Genomic DNA, 26,084 nt, shown 5'->3' on the forward strand with positions numbered 1-26,084 from the left:
CGACAACATTTTGGTACATTGGCCAGGACCAACAAACATGTTGAGCCATCAGCTTAGAAGAACTTGGACTGGGGGAGGGGAAAGGGAGCCAACAAAGGGGAAGCACGCTCAGCTGAGGACCTTTGGTGGTCTCGGACTCGGCTGCTCCTACCCAACCCCCACAATGCAGTCCAGGCCGGACTTCCAAAGGGCTAAGTGAGGCTAGGACTTGGTGAGGATGTCATATCAGGTAAGGTCCCAGACCCTGCTTCCCATTCGGCCTACCCACAGTTGTAGAAGGAGAGGCTGATTGCCTTTCGGGGAGGCCTCAGTGGTCTCATTTGATATAGGCAGGGAAACTTGGAACTCCCCAGAAAGGGAGGGATGGTGTAGGGTAAGGTGAAAGGTATCAGGCTTTTCTGCCCTCCAGCCATCAGGATAGATGAGGGAACCCTGTGGTCCTGAATGCATGCCTGATGGCGGGCACCTGGAGTGGGTACACCTGGGCTGAGAGACTGAACTTTTAAGGGCGGCATCACAGGGACGCCAGCAGCAGCAGAAGCCAAAAGAGAAGCCAAGAAAGAAGCAGCAGAAGCCAAGAGAGAAGCAGAGAATGCCAGAGAGCCCAGATAGAGTGAAGACCTGCTGGGGGCTGGGAGGCACCCCTGCCTGCCATATGCCTGGTGAACCCCAATAAAAGACCTGCAAAAAGTCACTGAGGACTCTGACTTCTCCTCTACCCAGTCTGCATGGGATCCTAGAAAACCTGCACCATGTCCATTCCTGCCACTACAGATGGTTGTAACCTCCTGTGTGTGTGTAAGAGAGAGAGAGTGGTGTGGGTGTGAAATCTCCACAGCTGTACCTACGGAGATAGATTGGTCTTTACCTGAGATTCTGTCAAAGACCATGATTAAAAACTTCAAAAAGGGTTCTCAGGAGACCATGGTATAAAACTCAGTCCTGGAAAGTTACACACATACTGCAAGCTTGAAGGACCAGCAGTAGGTGTCACTGGCTGGCAGAAGGCACTCTAGACATCCCCACCATTCTCCGAGTCCGGCAAAGGTCACCAGTGAGATAGAGCACTTTGATCAGTTCCCATACATTGATTCCTGGTTACAAATTGCCCAAGCCCTTCCCCCATGGGCACAGTCCAGTCAGAGCAGGCAGGATCAGGCTGACATTTTTCTTGTGGTTACATACGTCTCAGGGGAAAAGATCTCCAAGAACAGTTCTGCAAGCTTGCCAGATCTGTGTGCTCTGCAACCCTGAGACCCAAGAGAGGCAACAACTGGTTAATTCAGCTTTTGTGGCACAGGCAGCACCAGATACCCAGTAAGAATTGTAAAAACTAGGGGGCCTTGCTGAAAGAAACATCACCCAGTTAATTAAGGCAGCTGATAAGGTGTTAATAAATAGAGAGGTGGCATTGCAGAAGGAGGCAGAAAACTGCGTAAAGTGGGAGATCAGTTTCCTGGCAGTTGCAATGCAAAGTCAAAATGTTCTACCAGGGGGCCTCCCCGGTGGCGCAGCGGTTGAGCGCTGGGTTGTGAAGCTGCCCGCGGCCTCTGAGGCGCCGGTTCGATCCCCGGCTGCTCTCCGGCCACCGGAGGAGGGTCCCACATGGCGCGCAGACCTCTCCTGCAGCCTCCTGCTCCCCTCAGCAGTGTACTTCGGTCCTTCTGCCTGCTCTGCTCCCCACTCTGGCTCTGGTGAATTTTCTCACCCTCCCGCGCTTCTGACTGTACCCAGGGCATGTATAAACAAAACAAACAAACAAATAAATAAATAAAAACATGCCTCTATTAAAAAAAAAAAAAGGTTCTACCAGGTGCCCAAGGGGAGGCTAGAGTCCTGGACCCTCCCCCAAAACAGACCAGGCAACCACTAGCCGAAGAACAGCCTGCACATTGTAGAAAAACGGGGCACTGGAAGCGTGACTCCCCCAGGTGTAAAAAGCCCCTAGCCAGTTGCATGGATCTGCCCAGTATCAGCAAACACCAGGTGGAGGCAGTTTCCTTGAAATGGTTAATGCTTCAGACTGACAGGACGGGGCTCAATTTCTTTTGACACCCTCAAGCCCATGGACAATGCCTTTGCTGGGACCAACCTATAACCTTCATAATAGATCCTGGGGACATTCAAAGGCCATGCTGACAAATGTAAAATAAAAGAGCACATTGTCAGACACAGATTTACCAGGCTGGAAGCTTAGATTGCCTTTCAGATATCTGAGAAAGTCTCCTTCTAACTTAATCTGGATCGCAGCAGGTTGTCATACAAAGGGGTCTTCTGCTATTGACAGTTGCCACCCCAAGGAAAAAACTGTAAGATACTGGAGTCTTAAGGCCAGGCTAGTATTGTAACAGGGTGGTCCCCAGGAAAGGGGGAGGTTCCAGGTTCCCTGCCCCACCCAAAGGAGGGTGGAACTGAGCAGAGAAAGAAGAAGCTGCAGAGGAGACTGTGGAAAAAGGAAGCAAGATGGAACCAGAAGGAGACCTGGTGGTGCAGGAGGTTGAGCACAGTGCTGTGAAGCTGTCCATAGCCTCTGCAGCAGGGGTTCGATACCAGCCAGCGTGGGAGATATCCACATGTTGCAGCAGACCTCTGCTGCTCCCCTCAGCAGTGTATTTCAGTATGATACCGGAATTGTCAGGCCTAGTCTCCCAGCCAGGAATGGATCCCAGGCTGCAGGGGCAGCACAGAGCCCCAGCCACTAGACCCCAGTGGGTTGGTGTCTCATGAAGCCGCAGCAGGAACTTCGCAGACGCTCAGGCAAGCAAGCGAGAAGAGGCAGGTTTGTTTAGAGCATGAAAAAGTTTATTGAGGAGAAAAAGAACAGAAATAAAGTGGGACTCCCAGGCCAGGGAACCAGGGAACCAGGCCTGGGAGGGACAAGGATGCCAAAGTGGAGTCGTGTCTCAGGGAATATATACCTTCTTTCCCTAATTATTCTAAAGCTCCACCAGTCTCTTTGTGATTGGTTAGTTCTCGGCTGTCTCACTTAATTTGCTACTGAGTGGGGATCTTCACATTCCTTATCTAACAGCTTTCTCTTTCCCCATTTGTTGCATCTTTATCTTTATGGCCCAGTCCTCTGGATGAGCATCCCTGCATTGAAGTTAAACAGCTGCCCTTCTAATGTGTCCATAAATTAAACCACTCTCCATTTCTCCAATCTCTGCCTCCCTTTACTTATTATTATTATTTTTTAATAGAGGCATGTTTTATTTATTTGTTTGTTTTGTTTATACAAGCACTGGGTACAGTCAGAAGCGCGGGAGGGTGAGAGAATTCACCAGAGCCAGAGCAGGGAGCAGAGCAGGCAGAAGGACCGAAGAAGTACACTGCTGAGGGGAGCAGCGGGCGGCAGGAGAGGTCTGCGTGCCATGTGGGACCCTCCTCCGGTGGCCGGGGAGCAGCCGGGGATCGAACCGGCGCCTCAGAGGCCGCGGGCAGCTTCACAACCCAGCGCTCAACCGCTGCGCCACCGGGGATCTGCCTCCCTTTACCACCTGAAGGAAACCAGGACCAGCGTTAACAATGTTGTCCTTGGTCCTGGGATGTTTGTTTTTCCTAGTGGAATTGGTTACACTCCTCTTGCTGCCCTAATCTCTGAAGCCTTCCTCAATTCTCCAAGGTCTCCTCCGGCAGTGTCCCCAAAACTGCCTAATTCCTGGCTTGCCCTGTGTCTCAAGTATATCTGCCTGTTCTGTTCCCTGCTCTGTCTCTGGTGAATCTTCTCACTCTCTCATGTATCTGGCCTGTACCCCAGTTCCTATATAAATAAAATTTTAAAAATCTTAAAACAAAAATTGCCTTTTGAGGGTAACAGACCTTGGGACATGTTTCCATACTACTGCAGCTGCCAGCTGCAAACTCTCTAATCTCTTTACACACAAAAAGGAGATGGCATCAATTTGAAAGTCCTAACCTAGATGTATGGTCATGACAAGGCCTGGCCTCCTACCAATTTCTTGGCAACCAGATGGCCTCTGCCTCAGGGCCCTAACTAGGGCATAACTCACTTGTCTCACTAATAATCAATTAACAACTAGATCATTCAGCTGCAAAAAGACAAAACTGTGCACATGGCTTTCAAGCTGGCAGTAGCAGCAGGATTCAAAACTTCATGCTCTCTCACAATTGGGGTGTTCTCAGTTCAAGTGTCTGGTTCTCCCACTGTCTTTACAGTTGTACTGAACACTTGCTTCAACCAAACCATGCCGTACTCCCTCCCATGGCCAGGCTCCCCACTCCCCAAATTCATTTAAACACAGCTGATAGACTGCTTGATGAAAATTGGTGGCGGTGACAGGAGTTGTATGTAGCTAGAACTGCCAGGCATGGTGGCCCCATGCACCTGGGGGAGGAGCAGCTGCTGTGAGCCAGCCGCAGCAGCCTGGGTGTCAGGGGTTCCTGAAGGATGGAACAGTGTCGGCACAATTGTGGGGTGATGAGTGGGAGGGGAAATTGAGGAGACACAAACACTGGGTCAGAGTGCAGACATCATCCTGCTGAGGGTCTCAACAGCCCTTTATTTGTGCATTTCAAGCAAACTGGGAGAGTGCATAAGCATATGCATTAAGGCAGGAAGATAACAATCATCACATCTTTCTCAAGAACAGCCAAAGGTCTATTTGCTCTCCTGCAGAGGTCGTGACATTTATTATTTTTTGATTTAAAGAAGGCACAGTTGCTAAACAAAAGTGTTCTTAGAATAGTCATTTACTTTAAAAAACCAAACAGTCATTTTATTACTACCAAAAACTTATGTGACTGAAACTAACATTTCTATGTTTGCCATGGTGAACGATTAACTAAGGCCTGGGGAAACAAAAGCACAGGAAGTTACCTGGGGGAAGGAAGATGCATTGACTTTTCTCTAGCCCCAAGCTCTCAAGGGAGGAATTTTCCTAATCTAACAAAAGAGTTTTCGACCTACTACTCCTCTACTTATCTTGTCAACCTAGTTTCCGTATCTAACTTTAAGATCAAGGGAAAATTGCTTTCTCTGTAAGATTGCCCATTGTTGTTTTAAGGAACTACAGATATTTCATCAGAGGCAAGGCGGAAGATGTTATAGCTTTTGGTTCTCAAAACAGTTAATACGTGACATATCAGTAGTTGTAACATTGACTGTTTCTAAGTGCATTATTTGTGCTGCCATGGTTATTAACTCAACCAGTCACAAAATTGTTGTTGACTTATTCTTGAATGCATACTCTAACAGCTACCATGCCAATTGTCACATCCAGGGGAATTAGCTCTAAATAAACAGGAAGAGTTTAGCAGGATCTGGCTATGGTGCCTCCTGGTTTATCAGGAATTTTCTTACACTTGGAGCATGGCTTGCATCTGTCACCCAACTGCTATTGTTAGGGGGAAAATGATGTCCTAAAGCTAATTCCATACAGGCTTTGTGGACTCCACCCCCACTCCAGACCAAAGCCATCAGGACATTGGGAAAGACAAATCCCATCACTACTAAAGGGAAGATGGCGGGGAACTGAAGGTGGAGTTAAGCAGCCAGGTTTGGTATAAAACCAGACACGTGGGCTTTGGGGGATTCCCTTTTTTTGGCTCTCTGCCAGCTCGCAGCACTTGGCCAGCTCTTGGAGTGCCTTTGGGTTTCCAGATCGGCGGATCGGGTAGGATGCATTAAAGACTTTATTTCCCTATTTTCTTCCTGAGTTGTACATTTCCTCAATTCCCTTTCCCTTGTACATAAACCTTTTATTAACTTTTTGTGTTTGTCTGTAGTGGAGTATTAATAAGTCCCTTTTAAGCGCGCGGGTAAAGACCCACAGCCAGGCAACCCGTTTTATACTGGGGTTGCTCCTTAACACTATCTTTAAAGAATTTCCTTCTCCAATTAGCCCTTGCCTCAAAAGACCACATCTCCATATCAAAGACTTGGCCAAGGGATATTTTCAGACTTTTGTTCCCAGAAGTTTTTTCACTTTTTAATGTAAAGCCCAATGTTGAAGTACTGCCTTTTGGCAGAGAATTACTAATTTTATAAAAAATGTAATATTTGTATCATGCAGTGCCATTTGCCATCAAATTGGTTATTCAGCAATTGATCAAGCAGCATTTGCAGTTTTGCCTTTAAATGCGTATTTGAACAATGGTAGAAACTAGCCATAAACAAATGAGAATTTAGGAGATGTTGTTACCGAATGCCCGCCTCAGTTTCTCACAGCCAATAAAAGGAAACTGAGTTTGAGGAAAAGGAAAGGGTTTTATTTGTCAACAAATGAAGAGGTGTTGTAGAGCAACCCCGATACAAAACAGGGTGCCTGACTGTGGGTCCTCACCCGCGGTGTAACTTGGAAACCACGTTGGGCGCCAAACTGTTGTAGAGCAACCCCGATACAAAACGGGGTGCCTGACTGTGGGTCCTCACCCGTGCGCTTAAAAGGACTTATCAATGCTCTACTACAGGCACACGCGAAAGGTTAATAAAAGGTTTATTTGCAAGGGAAGGGGAAATGAGGAAATGTACAGCTCAGGGAGAAAAGTGGGAGACAAAGTTTTAAATGAGTCCTACCCGATCCGCTGATCAGGAATCCCAAAATGGCACTCTCAGAGCTGGCCACCAGCCAGGAGCAGTGAAGCCAGGAGGCGAGCGATCGCAAGCCAGCCCCCCAAGGCCCACGTGTTTGGTTTTTATATCCAACCTGGCTGCCCAACTCCACCCTCAGGTCCCAGCCACCTTCTCTTTGGTGATGATGGGATTTGTCTTTCCCAATGTCTTGATGGCTTTAGTCTGGAGTGGGGGTGGGGTCCACAAAGCCTGTATGGGATTAACTCAGGACGTTATTTCCCCCAACAGAGCTTGGCAGACTCATGTCTGAAAGACCACCGTCCTGCTCTTTGGCAGTGGGCAGGGGTGTTTATACTAGGGGGTGATGGGCAGGGGGTTGCGAAGGGGAGGAGGTAGGGGTCCACAAGTGGGCGCCAGCTCAACATGGAGATGGATGGGTACAAGCTGGTTTTCATCAAGGGGAGGGGGAAAGTGTCAGCACAGAGATGTGGAAGGAGTCTTCAGAGGCTGATGGGTGTCAACTCATTCATCTTAAGGGAAGGGGAAGGTGTCAGCACAGAGAAGGGTGATCGCCATTAGGGGGAGGGGGAAGGGTCCGCACGGAAACAGGTGGGCACCAGCTTCTTTTTCTTCTCAAGGGGAGGAGGAAGTTGCAACAAATGGGAAAGACAAGCTATTAATCCTGTTAATGCTAGATAAGGGGGAATTGCAAGAAATGTGGAAAAGACAAAACTTGTTAACTGTATCAATGTCAGCTAATGAGATTCCTGACTTTTCAGGAATCTCCTCCATGCCTGGAACTTTGTCAGAAGACATGAGTAGCATGGCTCCCAGTAAGCAGCAATGAACTGATTAATTGATTGAGCCCTGAGGTAAAGAAGACCACTGTGATACCCCCTGTGCCTCCAGTACCACCAGTGTAACTGGTCAGGTTCATAGAGACTGGAACTGTTATGGAGCAGCCCCGATATAAAAACGGGTTGCCTGGCTGTGGGTCCTCACCCGCGCGCTTTAAAGGGACTTATTAATACTCCACTACAGACAAACACAAAAAGTTAATAAAAGGTTTATGTACAAGGGAAAGGGAATTGAGGAAATGTACAACTCAGGGAGAAAATAGGGAAATAAAGTATTAAATGCGTCCTACCCGATCCGCCGACCTGGAAACCCAAAGGCACTCCAAGAGCTGGCCAAGTGCTGCGAGCTGGCAGAGAGCCAAAAAAAGGGAATTTCCCCAAAGCCCACGTGTCTGGTTTTATACCAAATCTGGCTGCTTAACCCCACCCTCAGGTTCCAACAACCTTCCCTCTGGCGGTGATGGGATTTGTCTTTCCCAATGTCCTGATGGCTTTGGTCTGGAGTGGGGGTGGAGTCCACAAAGCCTGTATGGAATTAGCTTTAGGACATCCTTTCCCCCTAACAGCACCTTGGGCTGACCGCTGTAAAAGCCAGATCTCATGGAGGTACAAAGTCCACAGCTGTGCCCAAGGGTCCCCCAGTGACAAGAGCAGCTGAGACTGAGCCCACATGCAGCAACTTCTTGCAGGAAAACACCCACAGGGCAGATTATCCTGTCAAGGAATCCAGCACTCTCCAACCAGAACGGTATGCACAGAGGGGCACTACTCTTTGCCCTGACTCTTGGCAGGGATCTGGCAGTCAATATCTTTTCAGACTCATGCTCTGCTCTGGGTTGAACAAACTTGGTAATGATAAAATAGTCTGAAGTTATGCTCACTTTCCTGCAATTATTGCTACCACACAAGTGTTAGTATTTAGGAACTCACCAAAAACAAGCAAACATTAAATTAGACAATACTTGTAAAAGCTGATCATCTGACAACATGATAGACTGGATGGGCTCCCTGTAAAACAGAAAGTGCAACATCACAGCACAGTGGTAAAGGGATCACCAGTAAAGAGCCTGTATAAAGTTAAGTTTGTTTTAAAAGAAATGGAAAATGCAAACTTTGCATAATCTTCTTAATGCTATTATGTTTGGAACTGCCAACATTTCTTTTTTTCTACATTTGGCTTGCTCATCCATGACAAGCTCATCCACTGTTACAGTGCCCAGGGGTGGAAAAGAGTTCAAAAGAGTTCCTTTTTGGTTCCTGAAAAATGCTCACAGTAACAGGTGAGGTCATAAAAATTAAAAGGTTAAGATTCACAGTAAGACTAAGCTGGATCTACACTACAGGAGGCTAAGAAAATATGGGTGCAGGGCCTCCCCTGGTGTCACAGGCACTTGAGCACCGCACTGTGAATCACCAGTCTGCAGCCTCTGCAGCACCAGTTCAATCCTGGCCAGCCAGTGAGGGTCCCACATGGCATGGCAGACCTCTCCTTTCACGGCCACTACTCCACTCAGCAGTGTATTTTGTCAGTTTGCCTGTTCTGCCCCCTGCTCTGTCCCTGGTGAATCCTCTCATCCTCCCACGCATCTGGCCTGTACTCTGGTTCTTGTATAAATAAATAAATAAATAAATAAATAAATCTTTAAAAAAGAAGACATGGGTGCAAAAAAGACTTCTCAGTGGTTTCTTCATCAAATTCCTGGTAGAGGGGGGGAATAGTAAAGGCTGCCTCATGAAAAATAAACTTGTATTAAAATACCAAAGACAGGGCATCCCTGGTGGCGCAGTGGTTGAGCACTGGGCTGCAAAGCTGCCTGCAGCCTCTGCAGTGCCAGTTCGATCCCTGGCCACCAGCAAGGGTCCCACATGTCACGGCAGACCTCTTCTGCTGCACCCGCTGCTCCCCTCAGCAGTGTACTTTGTCAGTCTGCCTGTTCTGCTCCTAGCTCTGGCTCTAGTGAATTCTCTCACCCTTCCGTGCTTCTGACTGTACCCAGTGCTTGTATAAATAAATAAATAAATCTTTAAAAAAAAAAGTCAAACAAAGTTTTATAAAAAATAAATAAATAGAATAAAATACCAAAGACAGACTGTGCTGACATCCAGCCACGCGAAGTTACAGGCATCTCCTGGTGCTGAGAGAGTTAAAATTCTGCCTCACCCAGATGAAAAGAAGGCCAACAGGGACAAGGACACTAGATCTTCAGGGAATTCAGACTCCCCTGACTCAGTGCCACAAAGTTCAGGGAAAGTTAGATAAGCCACATCATTTAGAACATTTTATCCAAGCTGTGTTAAAAAAAAAAAAAAAAAAAAAGGAAAAAACCCATACAGAGCATCCCAGGCTATAGATATCACACTTAATGAGCTTCAGGGGCACACCTTAGAGTAACTACCCCCGCCCCCACCAACAGTCCCCTGTTATATCCGAGCCAGCCAGGTTATGAGGTCAGATTTAAAAAGCTTCCCAAACCCATATGGTTGGCCCCTCTGCTGTTATTGCAACCACCCCTACTGATTAAAAAGCCTCAGGTTTCAAGACTTTTGGTACATCACTCCAAAGTGAAACGGGGCCTACTAACCCAAAAAAGGATGGACAGCAGCCCCGACCAAGAGAATCCCCTCCACTTGAGGCTACAAAAGGATCAACCCACCAAGGCGGCCTTAGACATCAAGCCCTACTCTAGCCAAACTCGGGAAACTGGTCGGTCTATGCACAGCAGGAGCTTGAGGACCTTCTACATGTGCGACCTCTTGTTTGTTGTTTTTACTCTTCCTGTAGTGACTGTCTTTGCAGTCGGCCTAGCCATGGTTGCCCCTGACCACTGGGATTGGGAGGCCTTCTCCTTGCCTGAGGCTACCTGATACTGTGTGTGGACATAATTGTTTTCAAACATTTGCTAAAATGAGCCTGCTTGTCCGTATCCTCCTACACCTACTCCTCACCCTTCCACCTGTATGTGAGGACTTGTCTTCCAAACCCCGAGTAACTGCAATTAAGCCAGGGTGTGTACCCAGCCTGACAGAAGGGCCACAAAGAACAAAGGAGCTCTCTGGTCTCCCTCCACCCTGGGCTTCTTCTGGTTGCTCCCCATGTTAGGGGGAAAAGGCGGTCCCAAAGCTAATTCCATACAGGCTTTGTGGACTCCACCCCCACCCCAGGTCAAAGCCAAAGACACTGGGAACTCCAAATCCCATCACCACCAAAGGGAAGGTGGCTGGGACCTGAGGGTGGGGTTAAGCAGCCAGGTGGATACAAAAGGCAGACACGTGGGCTTTGGGGCTCTCTCCATTTTGGGGCGCTCGGCCAGCGCGGAGCCTCCGGCCAGCTCTGGGAGTGACTTTGGTTTTCCAGGTCGTCGGATCGGGTAGGACGCATTAAAGACTTTATTTCCCTATTTTTCCCCTGAGTTGTACATTTTCCTTATTTCCTTTCCTCTTGTAAATAAACCTTTTATTAACCCTTTTGTGTGTGTCTGTAGTAGAGTATTCATAAGTCCCTTTAAAGCGCGCGGGTGAGGACCCACAGCCAGGAACCCGTTTAATATCGGGGTTGCTCTATAACACCCACAGATGACTGTGTCCCAGCTATGAGACATAACCAGTGCTGCACACATGGCTCTCAACCGCTCTAAGGCCGCTCTTGCTTCAGATTGCAGGATTTGCATAAAACCAGGTCTGCCCAGTATGAGGGAGTCATGCTTGACACAGGTTTGTTCCCTCCAAAGGTGTCACCTAACTCCTCCTCGAATCTTTTTTTTTTTTTCAAAGTTTTATTTATTTATTTATACAAGCACAGGGTACATACAGTCAGAAGCCTGGGAGGGTGAGAGAATTCACCAAAGCCAGAGCAGGGAGCAGAACAGGCAGAAGGACTGAAGCACACTACTGAGAGCAGCGGGCGCAGCAGGAGAGGTCTGCGTGCCATGTGGGACCCTCGCCCGTGGCCGGGGATTGAACTGGAGCTGCCGAGGCTGCAGGCAGCTTCGCAGCCCAGCGCTCAACCACTGTGCCACCGGGGAGGGCCTCCTCCTCGAATCTTATCCCAGGTACTGTGTCTCTGTGTGCAATACTGCAAACCCCTTGACTCACACTACAAAGGTCTGTGCCACAGATGGCCTTTACCTGGCCTGTGCTCAGGGAGTGTATAAGTGTGTTACTCCACACAAACACTCAGGCTTTGTTGTTTATCTGGTGCCTAATCTGTCTGTTTTAATTGAAAAAATATATACTTTCAATGTTAAAATCCCCTCAGCATACTAAGAGAGTCCTTCTGACGATTCCACTGGTAGTGGACCTGCGGACTGCATCCTGAGCAGCTGAGATAACAGAGCCTCCAATCCATTATGAAGGGCTGGGTGGCTGACTTAAGTCAAATTTTAATGCTCTCATTAGATCAGCCCTAGCCCTCCAATGCCACTTGACACCTTGGCAGCTTTAGTGCCCCAGGACCAGCAAAGACTAGACCTGCTCACTGCTGCCCAAGGAGGTATCTGCCTGCATTTACAAGAACAATGTTGCTTCTATTCAAACAAGTTTGGGATGGTTCATAAACACCCTCCCAGCTCTGGTATACAGGCGATGCCCTGTGAGAAATAACTCACAAGGGCATCAAAGGGAGAAAGTTTGAGTGTTACAAGCCAGCCGCAGCAGCCTGGGTATCAGGGGTTTCTGAAGGATGGGGAGGCCCTGGCGCAATTGTGGGGTGATGAGGGGGAGGGGGAGTGAGGAGACGCAAACACTGGGTCAAGGTGCAGACATCATCCTGCTGTGGGTCTCAGCAGCCCTTTATTTATACATTTCAAGCAAACCATGAGAGTGCATAAGCATATGCATTAAGGCAGGAAGATAACAATCATCACATCTTTCTCAAGAGCAGCCAAGGGTCTATTTGCCTCCTGCAGAGGTCGTGACATTTATTATTCTTAGTTTTAAAGAAGGCACAGTTGCTCAACAAAAGTGTTCTTAGAATAGTCATTTACCTTAAACAGTCATCTTATTAATAGCAAAAAGCTTATATGACTGCAACTAACATTTGCAACTAACATTGCCATAGTGAAGGATTAACTAAGGGCTAGGGGAAACAAAGGGCAGGAAGTTACCTGGGGGAAGGAAAATGCATTGACTTTTCCCTAGCCCCAAGCTCTCAATTAAGAGAGGCATTTTCCTAATCTAATAGAAGAGTTTTTCTACCTATTACTCCTGTACTTATATAGTCAGCCTACTCTCTGTATCTAACTTTAAGATCAAGGGAAAATTGCTTTTTCTATAGGATTGCTGACTTTTGTTTTAAGGAACTACAAACATTTCATCAGAAGCAGGGTTGGAGATGGTTATAGCTTTTGGTTCCAGAATGGTTGATATGCGACATATCAGTAGTTGTTACGTTGACTATTTCCAAATGCATTATTTGTGCTGCCATGGTTATTAGCTCGACCAGTCACTAAATTGTTGTTGACTTATTCTTGAATGCATGCTCTAACAGCTACCATACCAATTGTCACCTCCAAGGGAATCAGCCCTAAACAAACAGGAAGAGTTTAGCAGGAGCCGGCTATGGAGCCTCCTGGCTTATCAGGAATTTTCTTACACTTGGAGCATGGCTCCTGTCTGCCACCCAACTGCTATCTTTAACTTTATTTTATTTATTTATTTTTTAAAGTACTGGTTTTTTTTTTTTTTTTTTTTTTAAGATTTATTTATTTGTTTGTTGATACATACAAGCACTGGGTACAGTCAGAAGCGCGGGAGGGTGAGAGAATTCACCAGAGCGGGGAGCAGAGCAGGCAGAAGGACCGAAGTACACTGCTGAGGGGAGCAGCGGGCGGCAGGAGAGGTCTGCGTGCCATGTGGGACCCTCCTCCGGTGGCCGGGGCACAGCCGGGGATCGAACCAGCACCGCAGAGGCTGCGGGCAGCTTCGCAACCCAGTGCTCAACCGCTGTGCCACCAGGGAGGCCCAGCTATCTTTAACTTTAAAGTAAAAGAATTTCGTTCTCCATTTAGCCCTTGCCTCAAAAAACCACATATCCATATCAAAGACTTGGCCAAGGTATGTTTACAGCCTTTTGTTCCCAGAAGTTTTTTCACTTGTTAATGTAAGGCTGAATGTTGAATTACTGCCTTTTGGGAGGGAATTACTAATTTTATAAAAAATGTAATATTTGTATTATACAGTGCCATTTGCCATCGAATTGGTTATTCAGTAATTGATTAAACAGCATTTACTTTTAAATGCATGTTTTAACAATGGTAGAAACTAGCCATAAACAAATGAGGAGAATCTAGCAGGAGTCAGTTAATGAGATTCCTGACTTTTCAGGAATCTGCCCAATGTCTGTAAGAATAGAGCATAACAGCAGCCATTTTTTTTTTAAAGATTTATTTATTTATTTGTTTATTTATTTATATTTATTTATACAAGCGGGGAGCAGAACAGGCAGAAGGACTGAAGCACACTACTGAGAGCAGCGGGCGCAGCAGGAGAGGTCTGCGTGCCATGTGGGACCCTCGCCCGTGGCCGGGGATTGAACTGGAGCTGCCGAGGCTGCAGGCAGCTTCGCAGCCCAGCGCTCAACCACTGCGCCACCGGGGAGGCCCCAACAGCAGCCATTTTAAAGTACAGCAGCCATTTAAGAGCTTAACTGACAATGAGGCTGCAGTTCCTGGAATCCTAGCTTCTAAGAACCAGTGTCTGTAACCATCAGATTACCCTAACAGTCGAATTCCTAGAATCCACAGCTGCAGCTGTCAGATTACCCTAAGGGGCCCATTCTGTATGCCTATTTAAACTGCTTAACTTTGGTGCTTGGGGTCCAACCCTGTCTGGGAGAGACTGCTGTGTCGGTTCCAATCCGCGGGTTCGGACCCTAGCTCAAGCTAGCTAATAAAGGCCACTTTTGCTTTTGCATGGAACTTGGGTCTCGGTCATTCTTGGACTACGCACTGGTGTGCTCTAACATTTGGGGGCTCGTCTGGGATCGACCTCCCAATTCGTGAGTTGGCCTAATGTCGTTCAGGCTGATCTCAGTCGTGGGGACTTGGGGGATCGATGAGTCAGGAGACGTCCTGATGACAGGAGCAGTTATTTTGTAGTTTTATTTTTAAATGCGTATTTTGACAATAGCAGAAACTAGCCATAAACAAATAAGGAGAATCTAGCAGGAGTCAACTACCGATATTCCTGACTTTTCAGGAATCTGCCCCATGCCCGGACCTTTGTCAGATGATAAGAGTAGTATGGCTTCCAGCATCTCATCCTTTTTTGGTTTTTTGGCCAGAAATTATAACGTTTTTAATTTGACGTGGGTTTGTTTGATGGCTCTGCTGAGGAATTGGATGAGGACTACGTATAAATCAGTTTTGTTTTTTTTTTAATTTAACTGAGCTTTAATTTTTTTGTCTATTTGTTTTTGCAAATGCAGGGCAATAGAAATATATTACATAATAAAATGTCTACTTAATTTGTAATATATATTTTTTGTACTAAAGTAGTTGTAGACATAGCAAATGTACCAAAGATTATTATAAGAGCAGTAATGCCTAAAATTAAAGCAGCAACAAATTTTTTAGGACAATATGAAGTCTGCTTTACAAGTTGAAGATCATAAATATTCGAATTGCAAAAACAATTTGTTTACATTACCCCAAGCACTATTTAAATCACAAGTAAGGTTTCACACAAGGGAATAGAGGGATGTGGGTTACTGCAGCGTAGCAGAGGTTGATGAAGAAGCCGGACTGGTTTGTGTCTCCTCAAGTTGCAATTGGCGAAGGGGAGGAACCAATGTGTTGAATTAGTCTATTGGGGATCCAGATGGGTGCATTAGCATCCTGTAGAAAAACATAAGCATAGCCTTGCCTGTAGGTTAGCAGAGTATCAGGCCCTTTTTAGGAACCCAATAACAGATCTTTCCACATAACCAGTGGCTTTGGTTAGAATTATTAGGTTTGCAATGTTTAGTAGCTGGAGAAACACTTTGTGAAATGAAATGTAAGCACAATTTTTTTTTTTATGGTGACAGGCAAATGAATTTATTTAAGAGGGCCATTCTGCCACAGCACCCCAGTTGGGGTATGAGGAGTAGGTAAAACTATATATTTCTAGTGCTGTGTGTAACTCAATTTTTGAAGGTGCTGTTTATTAATAGCTGACTTACTTTAGAGAGAGTCTCCTAAGCCTTTGGGGTCAATTGCCTAGGTGATTTAGGATTAGAATTGCCCCATAGAACATTAAAAAGAGGATGGAGATCTTGAGTAGTAAGCTTTAAAGAGGGTCGGACCCAATTTATATTCCCGAGCAATTTTTCAAAATCACTTAATGTACACAAAGAATTAGTCCTCAGTTGTTCATATTGAGGTGACACTGACAGTGTGTTAACAATGAGTATGTGGCCCCTTATTTACAAAAAGGTGACTTATTTGTTTGTCACTTTTAGGCTTATTTATATAAACAGTAAACAGGGGAGTTTGTCTCACCTCTGGGCTTCTTCAGAGAAGGTCTTCTCCTGCACCTGGTTCTTCATAGTCAGAGGCAGCTGACGGTCAAGCCTGTCCTCCCATCCTGGCCCGTGGTTTGGGCTGGCCCCTCCCTCTCTGGAGAGTGGTATATTCCCTCTTTTCCACACCCTGTAAGATGGCACTGAAGGCATGGCTCTGGGGACAGCTTCTTGCAGCTGAGGTGTCCAGGTTGCTGGCAGTGGAAGCAAGCTGGCAGCCCATTAAGACTGAGGTCCTAAGTGCCACTACGGTTCATGGGGTCCTGGGTGAGTCTGAGGTGGCAGGGCACTGACAATGGCAACGGTCATCTACTGGGCCCTTCTCTTACCTTTCTTCCTTTCTTTTTCTGTCTAGTGCATCCCCTCCATATTACTGTAGGCCTTGAAGGCCTTGTCCAAAATTTTCAAAGGATTTTAGGCCCTTCATTTAGTCTCTGGAGCCTGCACCTGATGTGAGAGCAAGACTGGCGAATGTAGGAGACCATTAAATTGTTTGTCCTTTTCAGGGTCTAGATTAGTATACCTTTTTATAGCCTCAGTAAATTTAGCCTGAAATGACATGGAATTTTTGGGATTTTGAGTAACTTTTTTCTTTAACCCTTTTATAACTGACTGGCTTACTAGATTTTAAGAAGTCTTATGTGTTTTAGAATAATCTCATTTGGTTACATTTATGTTGAAAAGGTGAAAAAATCCTATGAGACTACTTTCTATGAGGTATCAATATACCCAAATTGACTCAGTTTGTTTACACAACAAGAAACAATTTTACATATCAAAAGAAATAAAGCCTGGTGCACAGGTGCACCACTAACATTTAAGTTAACCAAAATATTTCATGGCAAGTCACTTGAGAACACAAAATTTTCTGTCAAAAATCCCTCTCTCAGATCTTTAATACTTTCCTTTGCCTTTTTTTTAATACCATTTCATTTCAAAGATACCCATCTTACTTTATTTTCTACCCAAAATTTCTCTCTCAGTACTTCAACACTTTGCTTACTTGCTTTCTTTTTTTAAAAATAAACACACCTCACTTTACTTGTGTATCCAGAATTATCACACCCTGATTTCCAACCTCTGCATTGTAAGACACCATAACAGCTGTTATACTATCATCTCTTTAGACTACACAACTTATACAAATACATTTTTTAACCTTTTTAGTTGAGATTGTTACAGAGCATCCCCGATATAAAACAAGTTTCCTAGCTGTGGGTCCCATGGAATTAGCTTTAGGACATTCTTTTCCCCCCTAACAAGATGACATTAAATTTTAGTTTCCTTACAATAAGGAGCAAAATGTAAACCTGAAAGTTCAGTAAATGATTAGCAGATTTTTATTACTAAACTTAGCAAAACCTTAGTTTAGCTTTAGCTCTTCTTAGAACTGGGATTTTAAGTCAAGTACAGAGTTGCCACTGTAACAATTTTATATACCAAGTTTTTTCTTAGGCAAGCACTAGATAGATCCACAAAAGCAAGAAAAAAATAATAGACACCTAATATCATATACATTCTTCAGTAACTTGTCCATGTGGCTTTAGATGTCACCTTGAATTTTTTTAAGAATTCTAGTCATTTACTGGGAGAAAAATATTGTTTTCTCCAAGGGGAAAAGATAAGTAGATCGGTCTTCCTGGAAAGAGACCTTATTAAAAGAAGTTTAGATAAAAACCTAGAAGTAAGTTTGTTAGCATAGGCCAGGTTAATTATCATTTCCTTTGTATAGCATGAATAAACACATTTAAACAGAGTAAAGTATTAATATCCAACACTAACACTTTAAGGCATGTATATTTTAAACCATTAAATTTTGAATTAGTTTTTGTTTACCACGATTTTAGATCACAATCTCAAAATTCAGGATTTTTTTTTTTAATATATATATATATATATATAGGCACCATTTATAGTTAATCCTCTGGAGGTAAAAACAAAACAAAACAAAACACAAAGACAGACACAAACAGACACAGAGATCTCTTGATATACATTTTAAAATTTTGGCCATGTGTATATATTTTAAGAAATAGTCATTTTATCAATATTTGTGAAGACACTGAGAAACTACAATTTAGTAAATTTTAGTTCTTTAGTAACAATTTTTTAAGTTTGACACATGCATTTAGCCAAGTTTTAATATCCTTTTTATATTAAACAGGTTGCTAATAAGATAGAAACTAGAATCCTTGCATAGAACAACTATTTAATTTTAACTCTTACTTAAAATTTAGACCAAGACCCTTACTTAAAATCTAGACCAAGACTAACAACAATTTTAAAGTCAAGCAGTTTGTACTAACTTTCTTAGATAAGAAAAACATTGAGTTTGTATTTTTATGTAATTATTATTTGGCTTTACATTATTTTAGTTCTGTCTCACTGAGACCAAGCACATCGTTAAGACAAAATACTTTTTTTCTTTCTTTTTTTCTTTTTTTTTAGAACCATGTATGGGGAGTACAGAAGAGGCAGATTTTTACAGTCTGCCTGTTTTTAGGCTTTATTAAAATTTGAAGTTTATAATTTAGCTCAAAAATGTCTGTATTATCACTTTATATTTTGCCAGGTTAATTAGTTTTAACAAGAAACTTAACCTTTTACAGGTCTAGTAAGTAAATTTAAAAGCTTTTATTTAACCAATAAGCATTTTGTATAGCTTGTTAGCAAGTCCAAAGTAACTCAGCAGTTTTTACCTTAGACAACCTAGACTTTAAAATCAGAAAAACACAGGGAAACAGAACTTTTTCCCTAGAATGAACCAAAATAATTTTTCAAGGTGGACAAAGGGAGAGTCCGATTCCCCCACAGTTGGAAGGCAACAGAGACATACCAATGATATCAACACTGGAGAAAAAGTCCAGACAGCTGCTTGCTGAGACCAGAGGCAGTCCCCCACCAGCCAGTTGTAGTGGGTCCCTTACTTTTTAGTCCCCAGCATTTTTACCTTTTGCCTTGACTATGACAAAAGAGGGTTAGCTGGAGAAGATGCCATTTATGGCCAAATTGGGCTAGTTTTTAAGAATGTTGCTTAAGGGCATGTCTCATGGAATTGAGATAGAGAATTTTATACAACAAAACTGATTTTTTTTTTTTAAGTCATAGCCCTTGAACAGGCAGTAGCCCAGAGCCTGATATTTACTTGTCTTAAACTCCCTTTTGAAAAACTGCCATGAGACAAATTTATAATACCAAAGGTATAATTAGCTGGACCTAGGATTTGAGGCAAACCTGTACATACATCTCTGTCATAATAGGAAACTCAGCCTCTCCTGCCTGTGCCAACTGGCAGGATTAAAATAGACACCAGGGAAAAGGCTCCCAGGGGTGCCCCAAGATTTTTATAAAAGCCTCTTACATCTTCCAACTCATAAACTGACTTGACAAAAGCTGAAGGAAGTTTGCCTTATAGGGGGAAGGACCAAGAAAGTGAAAGTCCTTTTTTAGACTGTTAGACCTCCGTGACTCTCACCTAGGTGCTGACCTAGCAGAATGCCTTTTCTGGACCATTGGATCTCCTGGATGTCCAGGGTTCCAAGGATCACAGTTTGGCCGCTCTGAGTACCCTTGTAGTCCACGGATGATAGAGAAAAGTGAGGAATCAATGACAAGATAATCCTGACATTCCCACTCAGCAAGTGGGGGATCAGGAAACCTTGCCAGCTGAGAATTTTTTTTTGAAATCAAATAAAGGGCAGAGAAAAAGTTTGTGAAGTCTACTGCCTGTCTGAAGTCCCACAGGAAACTGAGAAGTAAATCAGTTGCAGTGCAAGAGAAGGAAGAATGGGGAGGAGAGAGAGCAAGGAAAGATAAGAGGAGCCATATAAATTATCCTAACAGGGATCTGAGGCCAGGATGGTGTTCTGTGTCGGATCCTGTGTGGTGCTTAGTGAGGAATGACTTTCCCAACTGTCACATTGGGACCATTCATCTTCTACTGGGTCTCAGCAACTCCTCCTCTGCTGAAGGCAAGGGAGGATGGCCCGAGCTGCTGGGAGATCAGCCCCTTATGTGCAGCTCCCGGACGGCCTCTACATGATGTACGTGCCTAGCTCTTTGGAGACTGTAGTCCCTCATACGATGACAACCAGACTTTTATTCTCTGACTGGCAGATGGGCTAGTCTCCTCACCTGGTCTGGTCACCAGTTTATCCTTACAGGAGGTTTTAAAACAGTCACCCTGCAACAGGGTGGTCCCCAGGAAAGGGGGAGGTTCCCTGCCCCACCCAAGGGAGGGTGGAGCTGAGCAGGAAGAGAAGCTGGAGAAGGGACGGAGGAAGGAAGGAAGCAGGATGGAGCAAGGAGACCTGGAGGAGGCACATGGAGCCTAGAGACATGTGAAGAAACTGCGCTTGTCTTTTGGGTTGTGGACTGGGTGACACAGATGTGGGTGAGACCCGTGGGGAGGTGACAATGGCAGCTTTTATCTGGATGTTGATTTTGCTCTTTTCCTTCCGGGCTTGTCCGGTTGTTTGTGACCCTTTTCTGTGGGTCCCCACTGGAAGATGTTTTAGACTTGTGGCAGGCTTTGGGGCCTTGCTCTGGGCCGACCCCATATGGATGGAGTTTTACCCACAAGGGGATGGGTAACTTTGGGTGCTTCATTTAGAAACTGGACTCTTTGCCTTACCTGTATTGTTTCCTAGTTTTTATTAAAGTTCCTTCCCATTAAAGTCTCCTATGTTTTGTGTTGATGCGGCGGATGGCAGAACCCATTTAGAATAGGCAGGTTTGCGGGGCTTGGGCTGCCCCTCTCCCTGTCCTATAACAACCCTTTGGCATTTACTGACTGTCCTGTGCCCTTTTTATGGCCTCTTTGATGTCTCCGAGAAAAAGAAAATGTTTAGTAGGAGGAGCTTAGGACAAGATGAAGATAGAGAAAATTTGTGCCTCTAGGCTCACTTACCTTAAATCTTGTGAGATCCTGGACGAGCCCCCAAAATGATACTGGAAATGCCAGGCCTAGTCTCCCAGCCAGGAACAGATCCCAGGCTGCAGGGGCAGAGCTTAGTCCCAGCCACTAGACCAGAGCATTCCCCCACCTTGTTTTATGTTTTTTTTTATTCAAACTCCCATCCCTGGGGAACCAGGGACAACACATTTGTACGGAATTTAGAAAATTAGCCAATAGCACATATAAGGTTTTTATCCCTCTCTTAAGAAGCATATGTTTAATAATATCTATAAAGAATCTCCTTTCTCTAGATTCTTTATGGTATATTGCTTCTCAACTATCAGTTCTGAATTACTGCTCCTATAAACTTTGCTTATCTCTGCAAAGCGGGGCACTCTACCCTATTGAGCAGAGTCTCACCCGTCCCTGAAATAGAAAGGAGGATTACCTTACAGGCCCCACGCTGGGCGCCATTTGCCGGGGACCAGCCCTGGCAAACTGTCGTGTCAGGGGTTCCCGTTAGGATGAGACAGTGTGGACAAACCTGAGGGATTAGGGGGAAAGAGGAGGGGGAGTGAGAAGACCTGATCAGAGTGCAGACAGCATCCTGCTGAGGGTCTCAGCAGCCCTTTATACATTTCAAGCAAATCATGAGAGTGCATAAGCATATGCATTAAGGCAGGAAGATAACAATCATCACATCTTTCTCAAGAACAGCCAAGGGTCTATTTTCCCTCTTGCAAAGGTCATGACATTTATAATTTTTTGATTTAAAGAAGGCACAGTTGCTAAACAAAAGTGTTCTTAGAGTAGTCATTTACTTTAAACAGTCGTTTTATTACTACCAAAAAGCTTATGTGACTGCAACTAACATTTCTATGTTTGCCATGGTGAAGGATTAACTAAGGGCTAGGGGAAACAAAGGGCAGGAAGTTACCTAGGGGAAGGGAGACAAAGGGTTTTTTTCCTAACTAACCTATAAAGTTTAGACTAACATATAACCAAACGATTAAAGCAAAAAAAAGAAAGCTTTTATATAGAAATCATCATCTATAGTATATTGTTTTAATACTGATTCGATATTAAGGAACCAAGGGCCTGGTGGGTGTTAATGCCAGGCAAGCCACACTGACTCTTCCGGAGCCCCCAGCTCTCAATTAAGGGAGGAATTCTCCTAATCTAACAAAAGAGTTTTCTTCCTATTACTCCTCTACTTATCTAGTCAGCCTAGTTTCCTTATATGACTTTAAGATCAAGGGAAAATTTCTTTCTCTGTAAGATTGCTGATTGTTGTTTTAAGGAACTACAAATATTTCATCAGAGGCAGGGTCAGAGATGGTTATAGCTTTTGGTTCTCAAAATGGTTAATATGTAACATATCAGTTGTTGTAACATTGACTATTTCCAAGTGCATTATTTGTGCTGCCATGGTTATTAGCTCGACCAGTCACAAAATTGTTGTGGACTTACTCTTGAATGCATACTCTAACAGCTACCATACCAATCTTCACATCCAGGGGAATCAGCCCTAAACAAACAGGAAGAATTTAGCAGGAGCTGGCTATGGAGCCTCCTGGCTTATCAGAAATTTTCTTACACTTGGAGCATGGCTCCGTCTGCCACCTAACTGCTATCTTTAACTTTAAAGTAAGAGAATTTCCTTCTGCATTTAGCCCTTGCCTCAAAAGACCACATCTCCATATTAAAGACCTGGCCAAGGGATGTTTATAGCTTTTTGTTCCCAGAAGATTTTTCACTTGTTAATGTAAGGCTGAATGTTGAATTACTGCCTTTTGGCAGAGAATTACTAATTTTATAAAAAATGTAATATTCGTATCACACAGTGCCATTTGCCATCAAATTGGTTATTCAATAATTGATCAAAAAGCATTTTTAGTTTTACTTTTAAATGCATATTTTGACAATAGTAGAAACTAGCCATAAGCAAATAAAGAGAATCTAGTAGGAGTCAGCTAACTAGATTCCTGACTTTTCAGGAATCTGTCCCATGCCTGGACCTTTGTCAGAGGATATGAGTAGTATGGCTCCCACCAGGCTGCCTCCTGCCCTGTCACTCCCCAGCCCTGAGGAGAGGGCGCCTGCTCCTGCCCCAGCTCTGTGCTCTGCCTCCTCCCCTCCCTGCTGCTCCTCCTCCAGCTGCCCTCTAGGGGGTCCCAAGGTGAGTGTGTCCCTCCCTGTCCTATGTCTCCCTCTGGTGCATGGGGCCCAGGGTTTCTGGGAGCTCCTCCTTCAGGAATTGCCTTTGTCAATTTGACTTAGCATAAATGTCTTCAAGTTCCATCCACGTTTTTTTAAATAACATGATTTAACTTATTTAAAAAAAAAGTCTGTGGGCCTCCCTGGTGGCGCAAGAGGTTAAGTCTCAGCATTAGCAAGCTATCACCAGCCACTGTAACAGGAGTTTGATCCCTGGCCAGGGAGATACCTACCTGGTGCAGCAGACCTCTCCTGCCTCAACTGCTAATCCCTTCAGCTGTGTATTTCAGTACATCTACCTGTTCTGATCCCTGCTCTGTCTCTGATGAGTCCTCTCACCCCCACAACCCCACACCTCTGGCTTACACCCCATCCCTTGTATGTATACATAAATAAAATAAATCTTCAAAAAAAATCTGAGTACTATTTTATTATGTGTGTGTATTTATGTAATTTTGCTCTATTTATTTGAATGTACCTCTGTTCCTGTCTCTCTCTTCAAATTGTGGAATATCCTCCATGCTTATGTTGCCTTTCCTCCTAGTTAATTAGTTCCTGGTTAGTTCTTCCAGTTTTTTTATTTTTTTTTATTTTTTCACTTTTTTCTTCTAATTCAGTCCATTATTCTTTATTAGTGTGAGGTCAACTGATTTGATCTTCTCTTTGGTCTATTCTGCTCCAATAGCTTCTCCAGGAGTGAGTAGCTTCTCTGCTGATCTTTTTTACAGCCCCATCTCTGTGATGTTAATTTAAAGCTTCAATTTCTATTTTCCATTCACTGATTTTATTTTCCAAGTCATTCATTTAGTGTTCTGAATTTTGTTTTATCTTTTTTTATTCTCTTTTTTGTGTTTTCTCCATCTCTTTGACTTTCTTTATTATGGCAATTTGAACTCTACCAGATAGTAAGATATGATCTTCCATATCTTTGTAGTTGCATATTGCATCGTTGGTCTCATCTTGTGATACCATGTTCCCTTGAGATCTCAAGTTTCTGGGGCTTATTTTGCTGCTTTACATTTCCTATTTTTGAAAAAATGCATCTGTAGTGGTAAGTTAGAGAGTTCAACTACTTCTGCTTTCCATCAGGTGACCCTGTTGTGTTTTTAGACTTGTAATTTATGCAGGACTAGAGACCTGAAGTTGAGAAGCTGAGTCAGAGACTGTGGGGCCTGCAGTCATCCAGCCTCTGGGATGGGTGCCCTGGCTAGGGCATGTGAGCTAATGTTTGTGGCACCCCTACACCCGCCTCTCTCAGTTCAGCCCTGAGATTCTCCCTGTGCACACTGTCCCTGAGCTTCAGGAGGGCGGGGACAGTCCTGAGTGGGGAGTGGGGATGCATCCAGCTCTGTGCCTTGTTTCTTCTCTGGGGACCTTGGTAGCTGGGAGAGCCCAGTCAGAGATGTGAGCCCCTCACTGTCAGCTTTCCCTGCCCAGGGTCACGTGCCTGGTTGAGTGACCACCACAATGTGTGCTACAGCCTCCCCCACCCTGACCACAGCCTCTAGGTGTCTTCTCTGCCTAACTCTAGTCAGTGAAGCATGACTCTTCTCTGTGTTCCTTTTGGTGCTATCTGCCTGGTGACGGTTGTAGAGAGTGCCCTGTTTTGTCGCAAGCCTGGTGTTCTCTGGGTGCCCTGTCCACTCATTCACATTGATGATCCTCTGTGCAATGAAACGGATTTCCTCAGACACCTTCTTAGTACCCCAAAAAATCTTTTGAAATGCACATTCTTGGGTACATCCCAATCTGCTGCATCAGACCTGGGGTAGGGTCCTGGCATTTTACCATTACAAGCCCTCATTGTGATTGTGTTGCTGAAGGTGAGAACCAGAGATTTAGAGTTTTTTATGGAAGGTCCTGCTATCAGGTAAACTAGTGAATGAAGGAGCATCTTTGACATTATTTCTGGACCAAAAGTTGTGGTTGGAAGATCTTTCCCAGATTCAGAATTGTCACTGTTAATCCCTCATGTCAGCTGTCTGCTCATCAGACACCCTCCTTCAGCCTGCCTGGGCCTCCCCCAGTAATAGTGTGTGTTCCCTAATATCACTGTGTCTCTCAGCCTTTCTAACTCCCATGTCTGTGTTCACAGAGAGCTTCCATGTGCTTGACCCCAGACCCCATTGTGGCAGAGCTGGGTGAGGATGCCACACTGCCTTGCTTCCCTGTTCCCAGTCATGAGTGCAGAGAACATGGAGTTGAGGTGGTTCCGGCCCAAGGTCTGGGAATCGGTGTTCACCTATTAAGATGGACAGGAACAACATGAGGAGCTGATGGCCCAGTATGCAGGGCGGACCTCACTGGTAGGGGAATTCCTCACTGAGGGGGAAGATGCTGTGACCATCCACAAGGTGCAGGCTACTGACAATGGGCTGTACACCTGCTTCTTCAGCAACAGAGACTTCCGTGGGCAAGCCAGCTTGGTGCTGCAGGTGACAGGTTGGTAAGATGTAACATATCTCAGAGTCCTGGAGTTTTGGAATTGGGGAGAAAATAAGGGCAATGCAATTTAGTTTTTCATTTCATTTATGAGTAAGAAAAGGCTTATTCATTCATGATTTATGAAATGTAAATATGCAGGGTACCTACCACATGTCTGGCCCTGTTCTAAGCTCTTGGACACAAAAGCAAATTTAATAAAGTTCTTCACTCTGTGAGTTTATTTTTGTAGTGGGAGAGAGAGCAATTGTAATAAATAACCAGGGCATAAATGACTTTTCGAAGTGAGAAGGGATGAGGACAGGAAGCTAAATGGAGCAGGGAGGTGGCTCAGCAATGTGGGGTGGGGCTGAGGGGAAGTTATAGTAATAAATAGCAGCTCACGCTGGTGCCATGGGAGCAAAGACTCCAGGGAAGTGGGAATACAGCTTAGTAGATATCTGATGTGTGTGTGTTCCTTTCTCCCCAGTTTATAGACAGATAATTACTATGTATCATATGTAATGAGAGGCATACAGCATAATGACTGTTTTATATATACAGTGAATAATGGGAGCCGCACTACTCATGCCTTCTGACAAAAGTCCGGGCATGGGGCAGATTTCTGAAAAATCAGGAATCTCGTCAGCTGACTCCAAGATT

This window comes from Talpa occidentalis, unplaced genomic scaffold (assembly GCF_014898055.3).
Source record: "Talpa occidentalis isolate TD23 unplaced genomic scaffold, MPIMG_talOcc4v2.1 talOcc4.2, whole genome shotgun sequence".
Lineage (NCBI taxonomy): Eukaryota > Metazoa > Chordata > Mammalia > Eulipotyphla > Talpidae > Talpa > Talpa occidentalis.